The 16250-nt window shown below is 45.2% G+C and overlaps 1 long non-coding RNA gene across 1 annotated transcript in view; it reads right to left on the bottom strand.

Moving 5' to 3' along the window:
• Positions 1–16250, bottom strand: part of LOC120402104 — a 45738-nt gene extending 29488 nt beyond the window's left edge. Inside the window, exon 1 of the long non-coding RNA XR_005596984.1 lies at positions 16119–16250. This is a non-coding gene — a long non-coding RNA (uncharacterized LOC120402104). The remainder of the gene's footprint in view (positions 1–16118) is intronic.

The raw sequence follows: 16250 nt of genomic DNA, 5'->3' as shown, positions 1-16250 counted from the left end.
AATTTCTCTAGCTTCAGCCATTGGGTCTTGTTATACCTTTGTCTGCTAAATCAATGAGCCTCCTCCAATCAGAAATCTTGTCTCCAGGTAGGCAAGTATAGGCTGATCAAGTCACCTCTTAATTTTTTTGTCCATAAACTAAAGAGATGGAGCTTCTTAAGTCTCTCATTTTTATTTTGTATCATTCTTGTGGCTCTATTTTTCAACATACTATTAAAAGCGTGGACACCAAAATGGGATGCAGTATTCTAGTAATGGTCTCACTAGTGTTGCTGCATGCCACAATATCACCTCCCTGCTCGTACATCCAAAGATCATGTTAGCCCTGTTAACTACAGTATCAAAGTAGGAGCACACGTTCAGCTGTTATCCACCGTGACCTCAAGTCCTTTCCAGAATCACTGCTTTCCACAAAACAGCCCCCATCTTATAAGCATGAGCTACATTATTTCTTCCTAAATATGAACTTGTATGTGGCTGTATTAATGCATGTTTGAATGCTCAGTTTACTAGATATAGCAGACTGTGCTGTATAAAAGTGGCCTGTCATTTTTCACCACTCAGTATCATCCACAAGCGTTACCACAATTTTATAACATCTTCTATCACTGGTAAAAATATCAAATAGCATTGTGCTCAGAACATAGTGCTCTGAGAAACCACTATGTGAGGCAATTACAGCTATAATCTTAATCCCTTGTCAGGTAAATTATATCTTTCCTGTACAAGATATACAGCAGTCCCAAACTGCTACATCTTTTTACTAACTCAGCTAGGCACCATGATCAAACTAAGGTATTTAGCGTAAGACATGTTACTGCAGATTACTCTTAACAGCCCATTTTTGCAGTTGCCTATAAGTTTATCTAGCAAAGATTGCTTTAGGTAAACAACCACAACATTGCACAACTCCCTCCCTATGATGGTTGGGGAATTACAACAAGTTATGTTCAGTGGCCTTGAGCTTCAATTAATATTGGGTAATTATTCAATTAAGAATGGCTAGTGTTCGCTTTAGGGAAGTGACAGGATTATAAAACACCTGGGCAAACATTTTCTGGCATTTAATAGGCACATAAGGACTTGAACACATTCATTTGATAAAAGTATTATCCAATCTAGTATCCTGTCTCCAACAATAGCCAGTATCAGATGTTTCAGAGGAATGTGCAGGAATACTGAACAATGGATAAATGATTAAATAGCTTTCCCACAGAAATGCCTTCCAAAGTCCCATCAGTTATAGTAGTTGGCTTATAAAACCCTCTTCCTTCCGGGCATATCTTATACAGTTTTCCTAATCACCTGGCCTCAGTGAAAAGTCTTATGGTAATGAATACTTTTTTTTTAAACCACACACACACACACACACACACACCCTTTCTGTTTTAAAATATATTGCTTTTCAATTTAATTGCATGTTCCCTTATTCTTGTATTGTGAGAAAGCATAAATTGGAGTGATTTACCATCTCTCCACCCCTATTTTGTATATTTCTGCTGTCTGTCTTCCAGGTCTCCTTTATACACTTTTGGCTGACACAAAGAATTCTGGTAGAATGGAGAGGCATGATTCTCTCTTACTGAAGTTATGTTGGTTTGTCCTTATCCTATCAGGTTCATCTAGGTTTTTCCCCATAACTTCAATTGCATTTCAACCAATTCACCAGGATGGGTTCAACAATAGGTATCATATCTTAACAGAAGATTGCACCTTTTGTTGGCAGATCAGCCATTTCATGTCTATGTTCCTTCAGAATTCTTGGGTAAATACTACCCGATCCATCCTGGTGACTTGTTGCTTTCTGATTTAATAGTGCACTTCATTATTTGTCTGTATCAAACAGCTACAGCAAATCAGAAGAGAAATATAGGAGGTTAGGTTATTAAAAATCACTATATGTATATAGAAAGAGTGACATTTGAAATGTATTGAGCCAAATTCTTCCCTCATTTACAGTGCGGGTGGGGAGCATTCTGCCCTTTACACTGTGCAACCTCACTAAAGTCAGTGGTGTTACATGTGTCTAAAGAGGAGGCAAATAGCCCTGTGGCTTTTGATCTATGTAGATTGAGGGGAAACTACACAAATGCAAATATTTAAGAGGTTTTAGAACACCAGAAGCCCATGCACAGTAGAATCAATGTACTAGTATCACAAATGGTGCTGAAAAATGGTAGACACACCAAACACAATAGTTTGTTTTGTTGTCTGTGTCCCAGAATGTATTACAAACACAAGACCAATAATACCTACCAAATATAAGGGACCAACTGTCACTTGGAAAAATTCTGCATGGATTCCACACTCACAGCCAATGCATTTATCATGAATAATACTAGGATGATTAGGGTTCATGGCTTCATTCCTTTTTAACTGAAGGGTATATCTGCCAATCAATTTTCTTCCCCCTTAGGTTTCATGATGTGCTGGAGAATCATCTGAACAGACATGGCAGCAAATGAATAGGAAGTCAGTTCAGTAGCTCTTACAAGACAATCAGGGCATTACACTTGCTAGAGAGATTCAAATCAGAGAGGATTTTTTTTTAAGACATGTTTTAGGGGTGTTGAGTGGCTCAGGGAAATCTACTTTGTGAAGACAAATCATTGGGGGAACCTCACACATAGGATTTCATTGTATTTGTTTAGGTTCATCTTACCAAGACTCCTTTATGATAAGACGTCTGTATGAGGAACAAAAAGTAACCTATGAAGCCTAGATCTTAGAGATCTAGCTCTGTTGTAAAGTACAGAGTCTGCATTGATTGGATACACTCTTGTCATAAGAGGCAAGAAAGGCTGCTTAAGTTAAGAGACATAGAACTGTTAATCATATTTTGACATTTTTCATTGCACAGTACTGTTTGTTCGTTAACTATGCCCAGTATTTTGAAGTTCTATGGACAGAAAAACAAGGGAATGGACAACACCACCTCAAGGTATAGGATTCTATTCGTCCATCTCTATTTCCAGAGATTTAAATGAAGTAACAGATCTCATTCACCACCGTTATTCTCTCTTGATCAGAGTCGGAGGTAATCTAATTACACATCATTGTAAATTACTAAGACATTATCACAGACAGAAAACAAACTGTTACAAAGACAAAACACAACATGTAACTTGCTGACATACTCAAAATACTGAATATACGTCATCCTCTCCGGTGCCATCTGTAGTCCAATGAGGGAAGGTAAATGGGTTTTATGCCTCACAGCTGAGGCAGAAAGAGGTTTGCAAGATACTATATGGAGAATAAGTGACAATACATTATCTCTTGTCCATAGTGAACAGTTTGGATGGAAGAACAGTCGCCAAACTATATATGGGAGGGTAAGAGGCAACATGCTGTAGTGTCTAACAATGAGTGGATTGACCAAAGAATGACCTGTGGTTGGGTGTGTGGGGCTCATGGGGTGTGTATGCTGCATAGAGAGTTTGTAGCCCGTACATTTTAGATTTTATACATATTATCTATGATGGAGTGGGGAGGGGCTGATCTTTGGTCAGGGCTTGATGAGAATAAATTTTTGCATGGAGAGGGGACAGTTGCACGCACACACACCAAACCTCATTTACTTGATTGTATGATCTGAATATTTGCATCCCTTCCCTTAACTGTTCATTTCCCACATTTTTAAATTTGTCGGGGCTTTGTTTAACTAATGTATAATAGCAACTTCAAACCTAAGATATTTTTCCTATAAGTTGGGGGGGGGGAGGGGGAACGAGGAGAGAGAGAATTCTTGGCAACATAATTCTCTTTGCAGATTCCTCATGCCAGTTTAGATGACAAATATTCAAGTCAAAACTTCCTAAGGGGAATAGGGTCCTTTTAACTGCTAATATTTTTCCAGCAAACTGTACACAAGAGGAATACATGTGTACTTGAGAGCAAAGCTATTTGAACACATAATGCTAATTAAGAGTTTAATTAAAGTATAAGTTTGCTTAAAGTTAAAGTTTAATATATTCTCCCCCACCCCCAAACAAAAAACAAAAACCCAGACATCTGTTTAGATACTGGCAACCATTAAGTTCAGCCTTTGCCAATGTATTACAGCAGATGTTAGTTTCCAGTTGCTTGTTTCCCTAGGATGTGGGTATTGTTTAACTATATTGTAATGAGGGGACTGTTTGAATTAAATGGAACCAGTTACATTAAAAAAATAAGGCATTGTTCTCCATTGTGACTTAGTTACATTGGCAGATTGAAGTGGGAGGAAATAATTTATATCCCGTGAAAAAGCTTCCACGCCATCGTAATGTTGTTTGGCTGATATTTATGTACAACTTGAAATAAGGCTCCTAATGGTTCAAGCTGGCATCTTGATGAAAATGTGTTACTCTGCCCTCTGAGTGGAATTTAAAATATTTTATAGGACTAATATTAAAAACACTTATGATTTTTTCTTTTTTTTAAAAAGTCTCTTTAGCAGGAAGGGACAAAATAGCTTAGATCAGTGGTTTTCAACCTGTGGCCCGCAGACCCCCGGGGGGTCTGCAGACTATGCCTAGGATTTCCAGAGGGGTCCACACTTTCATTAAAAAATTTGTAGGGATCTGCAAATGAAAAAAGTTGAAAACCACTGGCTTATATAAACAGGAATCCTCCTTCTCTCTCCACCTACCCATTCAGTCTTAGGGTACGTCTACACTACAAGACTATTTCGAATCTACTTAACTCGAATTTGTGGAATCGACCTTATGAAGTCTAATTTGTGTATCCACACTAAGGACACTAATTCGACTTTGTGAGTCCACACTAACGGGGCCAGCGTCGACTTTGGAAGCGTTGCACTGTGGGAAGCTATCCCACAGTTCCCGCAGTCCCCGCTGCCCATTGGAATGCTGGGTAGAGCCTCCAATGCCTGCTGGGGGAAAAAATGTGTCGAGGGTGGTTTTGGGTAACTGTCGTCATTGAACCGTCAATCACGCCCTCCCTCCCTGAAAGCGCCGGCGGGAAATCTGTTTGCGCCCTTCTCTGGTCGGTTACAGCACGGACGCCACAGCACTGCGAGCATGGAGCCCGCTGCGATCATCGCTGCACTTATGGCCGTTGTCAACTCCTTGCACCTTATCGTCCACCTCTTCCACAGTCAGCTGCTGAGAAATCGGGCGAGGAGGCTCCGTCAGCGCGGTGAGGAGAGTGGCGCAGACCTCTCACAAAGCAGGGTACGCCGCGCAGTGGAGATCATGGTGGCAATGGGTCAAGTTCATGGTGTGCAATGGCGATTCTGGGCCCGGGAAACAAGCACGGACTGGTGGGACCGCATAGTGCTGCAGGTCTGGGATGAATCACAGTGGCTGCGAAACTTCAGGATGCGTAAGGGCACTTTCCTTGAACTCTGTGACTTGCTGTCCCCTGCCCTGAAGCGCCAGGACACCCGGATGCGAGCAGCCCTGACTGTGCAGAAGCAAGTGGCCATAGCCCTCTGGAAACTTGCAACGCCAGACAGCTACCGGTCAGTAGCGAACCACTTTGGCATGGGCAAATCTACCGTAGGGCTTGCTGTGATTCAAGTAGCCCACGCAATCGTTGAGCAACTGCTCTCAAAGGTAGTGACTCTAGGAAACGTCGAGGTCGTCAGAGATGGCTTCGCCGCGATGGGATTCCCAAACTGCGGTGGGGCTATAGATGGGACTCACATCCCTATCCTGGGACCAGCCCACCAGGCCAGCCAGTACATTAACCGAAAGGGCTACTTTTCTATGGTGCTGCAAGCACTGGTGGACCATAGGGGACGTTTTACCAACATCTACGTCGGGTGGCCGGGCAAGGTTCATGACGCGCGTGTGTTCAGGAACTCTGGTCTGTTTAGATGCCTCCAGGCAGGTAGTTTCTTCCCGGACCACAAAATAATGGTTGGGGATGTGCAGATGCCTACAGTGATCCTCGGGGACCCAGCCTACCCGCTAATGCCCTGGCTCATGAAGCCCTATACAGGCGCCTTGGACAGTGAGAAGGAACTCTTCAACTACTGGCTGAGCAAGTGCAGAATGGTGGTGGAGTGTGCTTTCGGACGTCTCAAGGGGAGATGGCGGAGCTTACTCACTCGCCGGACCTCAGCGAAAAAATATCCCCGTTGTTATTGCAGCTTGCTGTGTGCTCCACAATCTCTGTGAGAGCAAGGGGGAGACCTTTATGGCGGGATGGGAGGTTGAGGCAAATCGCCTGGCTGCTGATTACGCTCAGCCAGACAGCCGTGCCGATAGAAGATCCCAGCGGGAAGCGCTGTGCATCCGGGAGGCTTTGAAAGCTAGGTTCCTCGGAGAGCAGGGTAACCTATGACTGTCCACTTGATTTACAGAGAAGCTGAACCTGAGCCTGTTTCAGTGACTGTTGACTTCGATCTGCGGTTACATACCCCGTTCTCCAGGTTTCCCCCCTTCCAACACATGTTTTAAAATAAAGTTAATGGAACACTGATTATTAACAAAGTTTTCTTTAATTATGAATTCCTGTTCTAGGGTTGAAACATGGACACAGACTGTGGTGGGTACGGTGTGCACTGATGTACAGACCGCTTCTACACTAGAGAAATGACAGGCTCCTGCTCCTACAGCGGTCTCTGGGGGGTTGCGGGTGGGTGTGCAGGAAGGGGTGGGTTTGCAGGAAGGGGTGAGGGGTGCCGTCTTTGGGACGGAGTTTGGATGCAGGCTCTTTGGACGGAGTTGGATGGGGGTTGGGGCATAGGAAGGGGTGAGGGGTGTGTGGGAAGGGTGAGTATGTGTCCGTGGATGAGGGCTCTTGCTGGGGCTCAGGGCATCGGAGAGGCTCATGGCTAGGGTGGAAGGGCATGGTAAGGGCAGCCTGCCTTGCCATTTGTGGATGGCAGGCGCTAGGACCCTGGGGCAGCATACACCTCACAGACTGACCCGGGGCAGCATACACCTCCCAGACTGACCCTGGTGCCTAGTGACTGCAGTCTGTGTGTGTCCTGCTGTTGATCCTGCCCCCAAGTCTGTACCCTGGTAATGGAGGCTGTCCTATGCAATTAAAAAACCCCTCCCCCCCCTTCACACAAAGTCTTCTGACAAGAAAAACAGGACGGAAACAGTGAATAACAACAAACTACTTTTAATACTCAACTACACAGTGGGGGGATGAAACTTGGATTTGGGACTGGGTGATCCAGGAAGGGAAGCACTTCTCAAAATTTATGGCATCAGAGCTGTGTGGTACATGAGCGCTCTGCTGGGGTGCAGTGACAGTTTTCACGGCCCCTAGCGCCCCTCCTTCTTGTTATTTTGGGTGAGGGGGGGACAGGACTTTGTGGCGGGGGATTGCGGTTGCAGATACAGTGCAGGGGGGCTCTCTCCTCCTGCCTGCGGTCCTGCAGAACATCTACAAGGCACCAGAGCGTGTCCGTTTGCTACCTCATTAGCCCAAGCAGCGTTTGAGTCGCCTGCTGGTCTTCCTGCCGCCACCTTTCCTCCCGTTCGATGTGTGAGCGCTGGTGCTGACATAGGGTCTCCCTCCACTGTCTCTGCTCGGCCGCCTCGGCTCTGGAGCAGGCCATCAGTTCCAAGAACATGTCGTCCCTAGTCTTTTTCTTTCGCCGCCTAATCTGCGCCAGCCTCTGTGAGGGGGATGGCGGGGCAGTTCGTGAAAGAGCCGCAGCTGTGTGATGGGAAAAAGGAAGTCATTTCCTTGAAAAGATACATGTTTGCGAACACTGAACACAGTCTACTCAGTTTCTGTGAACAAGACCATACAGGGAACCTAGTCTCACGAGCTCTCAGGACAAGTTCGAGATTTCGGAATACGCTTTCAGTGGCTGCGGTCTTGCACCGGAGATTGGACAAGCGGGGCGGTACAGCTGAATCCATTTATCAGCCAGGCCTGGTAAGCCCTACACTATAGGCTGCTTAACAGTTAATGGATAGCTGTGCCCTCCCGCAGAAGGCAATCTGGAAAGCATAAAGTCTAACCCTGTTCCAGCCCCTCGCAGCTGTGCCCGGGAAAGATCACTGTATGCTTTTCCTCTGCGGCCTCCAACACGTGGCTGTTAAACGAAGGTCTTTGCTATGCAAAGTAAAAGTCAAGCATTCACAATAGTAACAGTACACTAATTGCCCTACTTAGATGCAGCAGTCGCTGAACGACATTACCCTGAGGCGGGTCACTCGGAGAGACAGAGAGAGGATGCTGCGGGAATCCCTGCACAGACCAGGACCGTATGCAGCCATGCTGGTGGAGGCAATGATTCCGCTTTACGTGAGGATGGCCTGGCGCGGAAGAGTGTGCTTCCACGGAGCACCAAATAAGGCACCTCTCCCCAGGAACCTCCTGCGGAGGCTTTTCGAGCACCTCTACGAGAGCTTCGTGGAAGTGTCCCAAGAGGATTTCTCTTCCATCCCTATATGTGTGGACCTTCTTTTTATATAGTTTTATATGGACAACTTTTTAGCTAGTTTTTATATAGTATATATTCCTGTTTTTTAAGAAATAAATGTTTCCATGTTTATAACACTTACCGACTGATCCTTCCCCTGATTCTGAGTCCGTGTTAACGGCCGGGGAGGGTTGGTAGGGGATCTCTGTGAGGGTGATGAAGAGATCCTGGCTGTCGGGGAAAGCGGTATTGTAAGCGCTGTCGCCTGCGCCGTCCTCCACAAACCCTTCCTCATCTTCCCCATCGGCGAACATCGCTGAGGAACTGCCCGTCGACACTATGCCATCCTCAGAGTCCACGGTCACTGGTGGGGCAGTGGTGGCAGACCCACCTAGAATGGCATGCAGTGCCTCGTAGAAGTGGCATGTCTGGGGCTGGGCTCCGGAGCGTCCGTTTGCCGCTCTGACTTTTTGGTAGCCTTGTCTCAGGTCCTTGATTTTCACGCGGCACTGCGTTGTATCCCGGCTGTATCCTCTGAGTGCCATGGCTTTGGAGACCTTCTCGTAGGTCTTTGCATTCTGTTTGTTGGAGCGCAGCTCCGAAAGCACAGACTCATTGCCCCACACAGCGATCAGATCCAGGACTTCACGGTCTGTCCATGCTGGGGACCTCTTTCTATTCTGGGATTGCATGGACTCCTCTGCTGGAGAGCTCTGCATCGTTGCAGGTGCTGCTGAGCTCGCCCCGATGTCCAACCAGGAATTGAGATTCAAACTGGCCAGACAGGAAAAGGAATTCAAATTTTCCCGGGTCGTTTCCTGTGTGGCTGGTCAGAGAATCCAAGCTTGGACTGCTGTCCAGAGCATCAGAGTGGGTGCACTGTGGGATAGCTCCCGGAGCTACTAAGGTCGATTTGCATCCACACCTAGCCTAATTCAAGATAGCCATGTCGAATTTAGCGCTACTCCCCTCGTCGGGGTGGAGTACCGAATTCGAACTAAAGGGCCCTCTAGGTCGAATTAAACGGCTTCCTGGTGTGGACGGTTGAGCGGTTAATTCGAATTAACGCTGCTAAATTCGATTTAAAGTCCTAGTGTAGACCAGGCCTTAGACTCATTAAAACTGCACTTCAACTGACCTTGTCTTGAGGTCCGGACAAGCTCAGCTACTTCCTTCACTTCTTGTTTATCTCCAGCTTCAGAAACAAAAATGCTGCTGTTTTTTGAATACTGCAGAAGAGGATAGTCTTTCAAGTGATCTGACTAGAGGACCAAGTCACAGGAAGAGGCAGATCACCGCAGTGTTGGAGTGACCATCAGCAGGCGATTCCTGATTGGGAGAGCTGCTATGCCACACCTGGCCACAAAGAGGCACTAGTGGGGAGTCAACCCCTTCACAGCATCTAAGGAGGACTTGAAACATTGTGTACTTTAGAATAATCTCACTGCAGATTCAAAACAACTGCTTCTTTCACACTCAAGGATGCATAGGTAAAGAAAGCATGATCTTGTGGGTAAAACATGTGATGGGAGTCAGTTTGTGTCATAGAATTCCTGTGTGACCTTGGACAAGTCACTTAGAGAAGGTTTTTCCAGTCTGTAAAATGGGAGTAATAACTTGCCTACCAGCTTCACAAGCTAGGCTGTGAAGCTCATTTTGTTTGTCTGTAAAATGCTTACATCTTCCATTGTAAGGCGCTGCAGCTGTGCAAAGTATTTAGGTAAAAACTTTCTTCCAATTGCACACACAATCCAACATCAGGAAAGACATGCATTCGAAGTGCTGATCTTAGGACTGAAAATCAATAAGAAACAACCAGCCTCTACCTTTGAGACCAGAGAATCAAGATACTGGGCCTGATCTTGCTCCCACAAGTGTGACCAGATAGCGAGTGTGAAAAATTGGGACAGAAGGTGATGGTGGTGGGGTAAATAGGCGTTTGTGTAAGACAAAGCCCTGAATATCAGGATTGTCCGTATTAAAAAAAAAAAAAAAAAGAGAAGCCCTGCTTCATGCACACCTAGCACCTTGTATAAACAGGTCAGTTATTTTGTGACAAGCAGCAGGATACACACTATATATCCCTGTTAACACCAGAAGTGGAGAGAGGCATCACTATAATGTTTTACGGTGCTTCATTAAGCTCGCCTCTTTATACATTCCCTGGTAACAGTATTCTAAAGTATCAGTTAACCAGTGCAAGAAGCATGCACTTATGGAACAGATTGCAAACTGCCAATACATTCATTAGGATCAGATTCACTAAACTGAATGCCAAACACAGAACACATTTTAAGTCTTACTGGCATAAAGTACTTTATACAGAAAGCCACAGTGAGGGATACAGCATAGCTTAAGCGGGTACAAATCTGTGGGATGATAGTAAGCCTGGACTAGAGGAGCTGTGTGATATGCAAACAGTTCATCTTCATTATAACTGCGCACAGTTTCTTCCCTCCTTTCTGTTCATTAGAATTTACAAAGGTTTGTTTCCTTATGCTAGATAGCATAATCTGGCATAAGTGACACAGACGGTTAGTTACAGACATCTCTTCCTGCCATTTTCAAGCAATAAAGCTGCCCTAAGCTTCTGCTTGTTGTGCATCTACAGACACCACAATGATGGCCCTGCACCCCATCCATTCCATCAGTAATTTTCCAAAACTATTAAAATGGACATTCAGGAAATTAAATGCTCCCTCGCTTCTGGGGGAGTTGCTCTGTAAGGAGACGATCAGTGTCTCTTAAGCCCGTGACTTGAACTGTGCTAGTGAAAAGTTTATTTAAACATTGTTGTTCTTATCCTCTTCCTAATCATCATCAAGAGGGGAATTCCCCCCTGCCCAGAACTATATTAACTTAAATGTTACAACTGAGTGGGTTATTTTTTGTTTCTATAGCATGATCTTAATCTGTTATAATCTGGTTCTAAGAATCCCTTCTTCAAGGTGGTCAGAACTCCTTGATGGTCAGGCTCTCCCCTCTAAAACTCCAGTAGTAGGCTTAGCACGGAGACCTTTAAAGTAATTACAGCTTCATGGTAGCCAGTTACAGGACAAGGCTACCATTCAAGATGTGGCTCTTATTCCACTAGGATTTATGCTGGTTTCTATCAACATAAACCCAGGAGGAAGGCTTTGACTGCAAAAAGTCCCCAAGAAGAGAGGGCTGGTGCACACAGAACCTATAGCCTTCCTTGAACTGGAGCTGCTATAAAGGGACCAGCACAACCTAAGGAGTGGTGGACAGGAAGAAGGCACTTCTGGAGTGGCTGGGGAGTGTGCCAATTCAATGCCTCCCACCAGGTGTTAAACAGACTCTCTCTATAGCAAAAGCCTTAAGAAAGGGCAATGATGGAAATTCCAGGTACACCACACGGTGCAATTCAATAGCACCCACAGGTGCTGGCAGGTGTAATTTATGCTTTGCTGTGGCAGTGTTTCCAAGCATGGCCGAGACAGCCTTATCTAGAGAAGCTATTTATTTCCAACTGTTCAGAATGAAATTCCTTACTAAGTCATTTTCTTTGTTTTATTTTTGCTTTAGTGCTTGTGCCTTGGGTTTTGACACATGAATTATATCTACCCAAAGGAACCATTTAGGTCTCAGTCTGTTTCTCTCTGATATGGCAGGCATATTGCCATGCGCTTTATCTTGAACAATTAACTGCTGTGTCTCTGATGCATATTGTAAGGCAAAGCTGAACAGCATTTGCCTTGACAAAGGGTGACAAATTCCAAGGCGCCTTAACTTGCCATGAGGCACAATTACATTCCTCTCTAAAGAGCCTGCAATACTTTTTCTTCAGATAAAGTTTGAAGAGTAGCTAATACAAGACTGTTCAGTTGAGCCACCATTCCCGGTCTCCAAATACTCTGGTATTACTTATGGTTGCTGCTTCTCGCTCACTATGGGACATTAGCTATTACGCTGGTTTTGACCACCTTAATCAGCAGCGTGTGTACATTTTCAGAGTATTGGGGACAGGAAGGTCCTATAGATATGAATTCTTTAGGATGTTCTTACTTTGCCATTGTTTTGTCTGGTCTTAAATCCAGAGGTGAAAGTAAGCCGGCACGGCCTGGTACGGAGTACTGGTGAAAAAAGGTGCAGTAGTGTACCAGCAAATAAGTCGAGCATTCAGTACTGGCTTATTGTCACCTCTTTTGGCTGCATAACAAAAAGTTCAAACTCAAAGCTAATAAAAGCTTGAAAAGGGAAACTTGCTGTCACATTTGTTTGTTGTTTCTCTCCCTCTCCTCCTCCAGCCAGGCTGCCCGATGGGGCTCGGCTCCGCGTTCCCCCGACCCTCCCACTCAGCGGGGCCTCCCCTCTAGCTTGTAGCAGAGGGACTGGCTGAGGGAGAAGCCTCCCCAGGTAGCCTGCTGCCTGCATAGGAACAGTTTAAATTTAGCTGTTCACTCCCCGTCTGAACCTGGATTAGGGGCTATTTCACTCTCGGTTGTTGGGGGTGGTGGTGACCAAAGCCGGGGCAGTTCATTTATATTCAATTTATATTATTGAAGATCGCCTCATCCAGGGGGCAAAAAAGAACTGCCCCAGCTTTGGTCACCTCCCCCCCACCCCCCAACAACCCTGAACAAAATGAACAAGATTGCCAGAAATAGCCCCAAATCCCGTAGTTCAGACCGCGGGGTGAACAGCTAAATTTAAACTCTTCTATGCAGGCAGCAGGCTACCTGGGGAGGCTTCTCCCTCAGCCAGTCCCCCTGCTCCCTGCTACAAGCTAGAGGGGAGCCCCTGCTGAGTGTGGGGTCAGGGGAATGTGGAGCCTAGCCGTGTCGGGCAGCCTGGCTGGAGAAGGAGGAGGGAGGACAAGGAGAAAAAATGTGACAGTGAGTTTTCAGTTTTTCAGGCTTATTCCAATAGTAACGTTTTATTACAGACAGTACTGGTAGTAGTAATAGTAGCTTTATTTTCTATATCTAGGTCATGCAATGGGAGGGATCCATGCAGTATTTAGGAGAGGTGGGTTGCTTGTGTTTGGACTGTACGGGTAAGAAATGTAACTTACTTCCACCCTGACCCTGGCCCTTCCATCTGAAGCCCTGCCCCTTCGAAGGGGCGAGGGGGGGCACGAGTGGGACCCGTAGCGGTAAGAGCTATATTTTACTTTCACCCCTGCTTAAATCCCCCTTCACATTATTTTAAGAAATCTATTCAAGCTTCATGATATCAGTGACCCAAATACTTCCCCTGCCCCTGCTCATAGCAACAGAGGAAAGCCTAGATCAGCAGATCTTGATCCAAAGGGTCAGAAGTATCTCCAGCTCTGGGGGGCACACCCTGTTCTTCTGCCCAACCCCACAGAGGTCACTCTACTGAGGTTTGTTATCTATGATTTATGGTACAGTGGCACATAAAAGCCTCAGCCAGATCAGGGCTCCAATGTACCAGGCACTGTACAAACATATCAAATGACAGTCTCTGCCTCAAACTGCATGCAACCGAAGAGACAAGATATCCACAGGTGCATTAAATAAACAAGCAGGTTGGGGCATGGGATAGTATAACAAAAAACAGGATGCTGTAGCAAGGATTGATGTGCACAGTTCAAAGTCACCCAGCTCACATCACAACCCAGCCCCTGGCTGGTTCTTCGGGGCTCTAGATCCACACATTTGGAGGGGGTAGGCCAGCCACTATGCTACATTTTCCTTCCTGACACCAATACGAGTTAGTGCTGACCTAGTCCGTGCCAGAGCCGTTTCTCATGCCATACACTAAGAGAGGTTCAGGGGAAGTGGTAGCTCTTTTGAAGACATGCTGCCAAGAGCTAGAGAAAGTGGGGCCTTTGGAGCCAGTGCAAATACAGAGCCATTATGCAGCTTGCCCTACTCACCAGTGTACCCTGTATTCAGCAGGGATATCAGGCTATCTGTAAGTCTCCAGGTCCAAATCCCTCCAGGTGGTGGTGGTGTGGCAAACCCACTGTCCCACCAACAATGGAATTGGGAATGCAAACTCCCAGGATTTCCAGCCTCCTGGGTGGGAAATTTCAGTTTTAGGAGGATACCTGCCATTTTTTGGCAGGGCGGGGAGAGGGAATTGCATGTGGCAGTATGGAAAGAGATTCTAGCTCTTTTGATTGCAAGAAGGGCTGCCCACTAGCACATGGAAAATCAAGCATAAAACCTGCCAATAAAATTAGAGAGAGCAAGTAGGAGTCCAGAGAGAAAGTAAAGGTCAGTGAAAGAATAAAATAAAGTACATGTTATAGAGAGATTGTACTGTCATGGCACAGATGGCTTAGATGTGAGCCAAAGTTTGGCTTCTTACTGCTCCTGATTCAGCCTTAACAACTGAAGCTCTCAGTGAATATTTAGTATCTTTGTTCACTAGGCGTGATACTTAAATATCACTCTGTCCCTTAAGGAACTGTATGCCTGTCTTGAAAAGTTTAAAGATTGGTATTTTCTTTGCATGTTTTTTTGATTGCTATAGTCTTTATTGTAGCCAACGACTCCTTGTGGGAAGGCTTTGGGACCTGTTAGTGTTGAGTAATAGTTAACAGAGACTGCTCACTTGACAAACTTTATGACTAAGGTTGAAAGAATGGCCCGGAAAAAATCAGTGCTACCAGCAAGCATAGTTTGTCAGAAGTGTAGTTTAAGACTCTCCAAACAGTATATAGGTGTTTATAGTTATCTTGATAATGATCTTACATTTATAGAGCACCTATCATCCAGAATGATTCTTTTACAAACTTTATATACTGTGGGAATAACTTTCCTTCGCTCTCATCACGCCAAGAGTGAAATGCTTAGACGGCCATCTCTGGAGTGAAGTGTCATTTCTCGGCTTTATGAGCTAAGATGTGAAAAAAATTATGTAAACTAATAAAACCCAAGACTGATTAGGACAGGCAGTGGAGAATACTATACTATCCAACTGTAACTGTAGAGGGGGACTTTGAGGGAGGCAGATGAATTACTCCAAATACAATTTGATCAGGATACTGGGGTTAACAGCCTTATTCTATCAAAAGGTATCATGATGTCTTTCAGGACGATCTTGCTTTTCCATCTCCCCATGTCATCATGTAGATTATCTCTCTGACACCTCCCCTCCCACCCCCATGGCCACTTTTTTTGGAGAGAGAGAGAGAGAGAGAGAGAGCACACACACACCATTTGCCAATACCTACCAAATAGTGGTAGCTGAAATAACTCTTCATAGGATCTCAGCTGCCACTGTTTGGTAAATGCTGACTTCTTAATGGTCACCACTGTGGAATAATAATGATTGCCAAAACAAACCAAAAGCAACAAGCACATTTAAAAAGAAGAGTTATGTTAATCCCCAAACCCTTGTTTAATGCAATTACTAATGTCAGGCTTATTCCTGCAACCCTTCCTCAAGCAAGTGGTCCTCCCAGACACAGAGTTATTTCTTGTAGCAAGCAGAAGTACTTGTATGCGTAAGAGTTACAGGTGAAGGCCTTTGCAGATTAGGGAAATGTAGCGGAAAGAATGTTTCCTTGAAGTGCTGATCACAACTCCATAGTTAACAAAGTGTTGGGGATGGGGTCACATTCTTTTTAAGTCAGGTTCCAAGAAGGAGAAAAGAATTCCACCTTCATTTAGCCAAGGGAAAAATAAAGTCATAAGGCAGCTTCCTTTAAAAACAGGCCCAAACACCACCAAATCAATGCAGGCCAGCATCTTTCCTCCTAGTCTGAGCACCCACAAGGCACATAGTGACTGCTTCCTTCAGCCCAGGATCCAGTTAGGGAAAACACAAAAATACTTCTTACCATAGTTAGTCTCTGGGCATCAGTGTAGTCTTAGGTACAAGCCAGACAAACACATCCTCCCTTCCTTTGGGGCTCTGGTTCAGGAGTCTTCTGACTGAGAAGGGGGCTAAAGAGAACATCAGTAGAACCACA

The sequence above is a fragment of the Mauremys reevesii genome, linkage group 3 (genome assembly GCF_016161935.1).
Source record: "Mauremys reevesii isolate NIE-2019 linkage group 3, ASM1616193v1, whole genome shotgun sequence".
Lineage (NCBI taxonomy): Eukaryota > Metazoa > Chordata > Testudines > Geoemydidae > Mauremys > Mauremys reevesii.
This window is presented reverse-complemented; position numbering and strand designations above follow the sequence as displayed.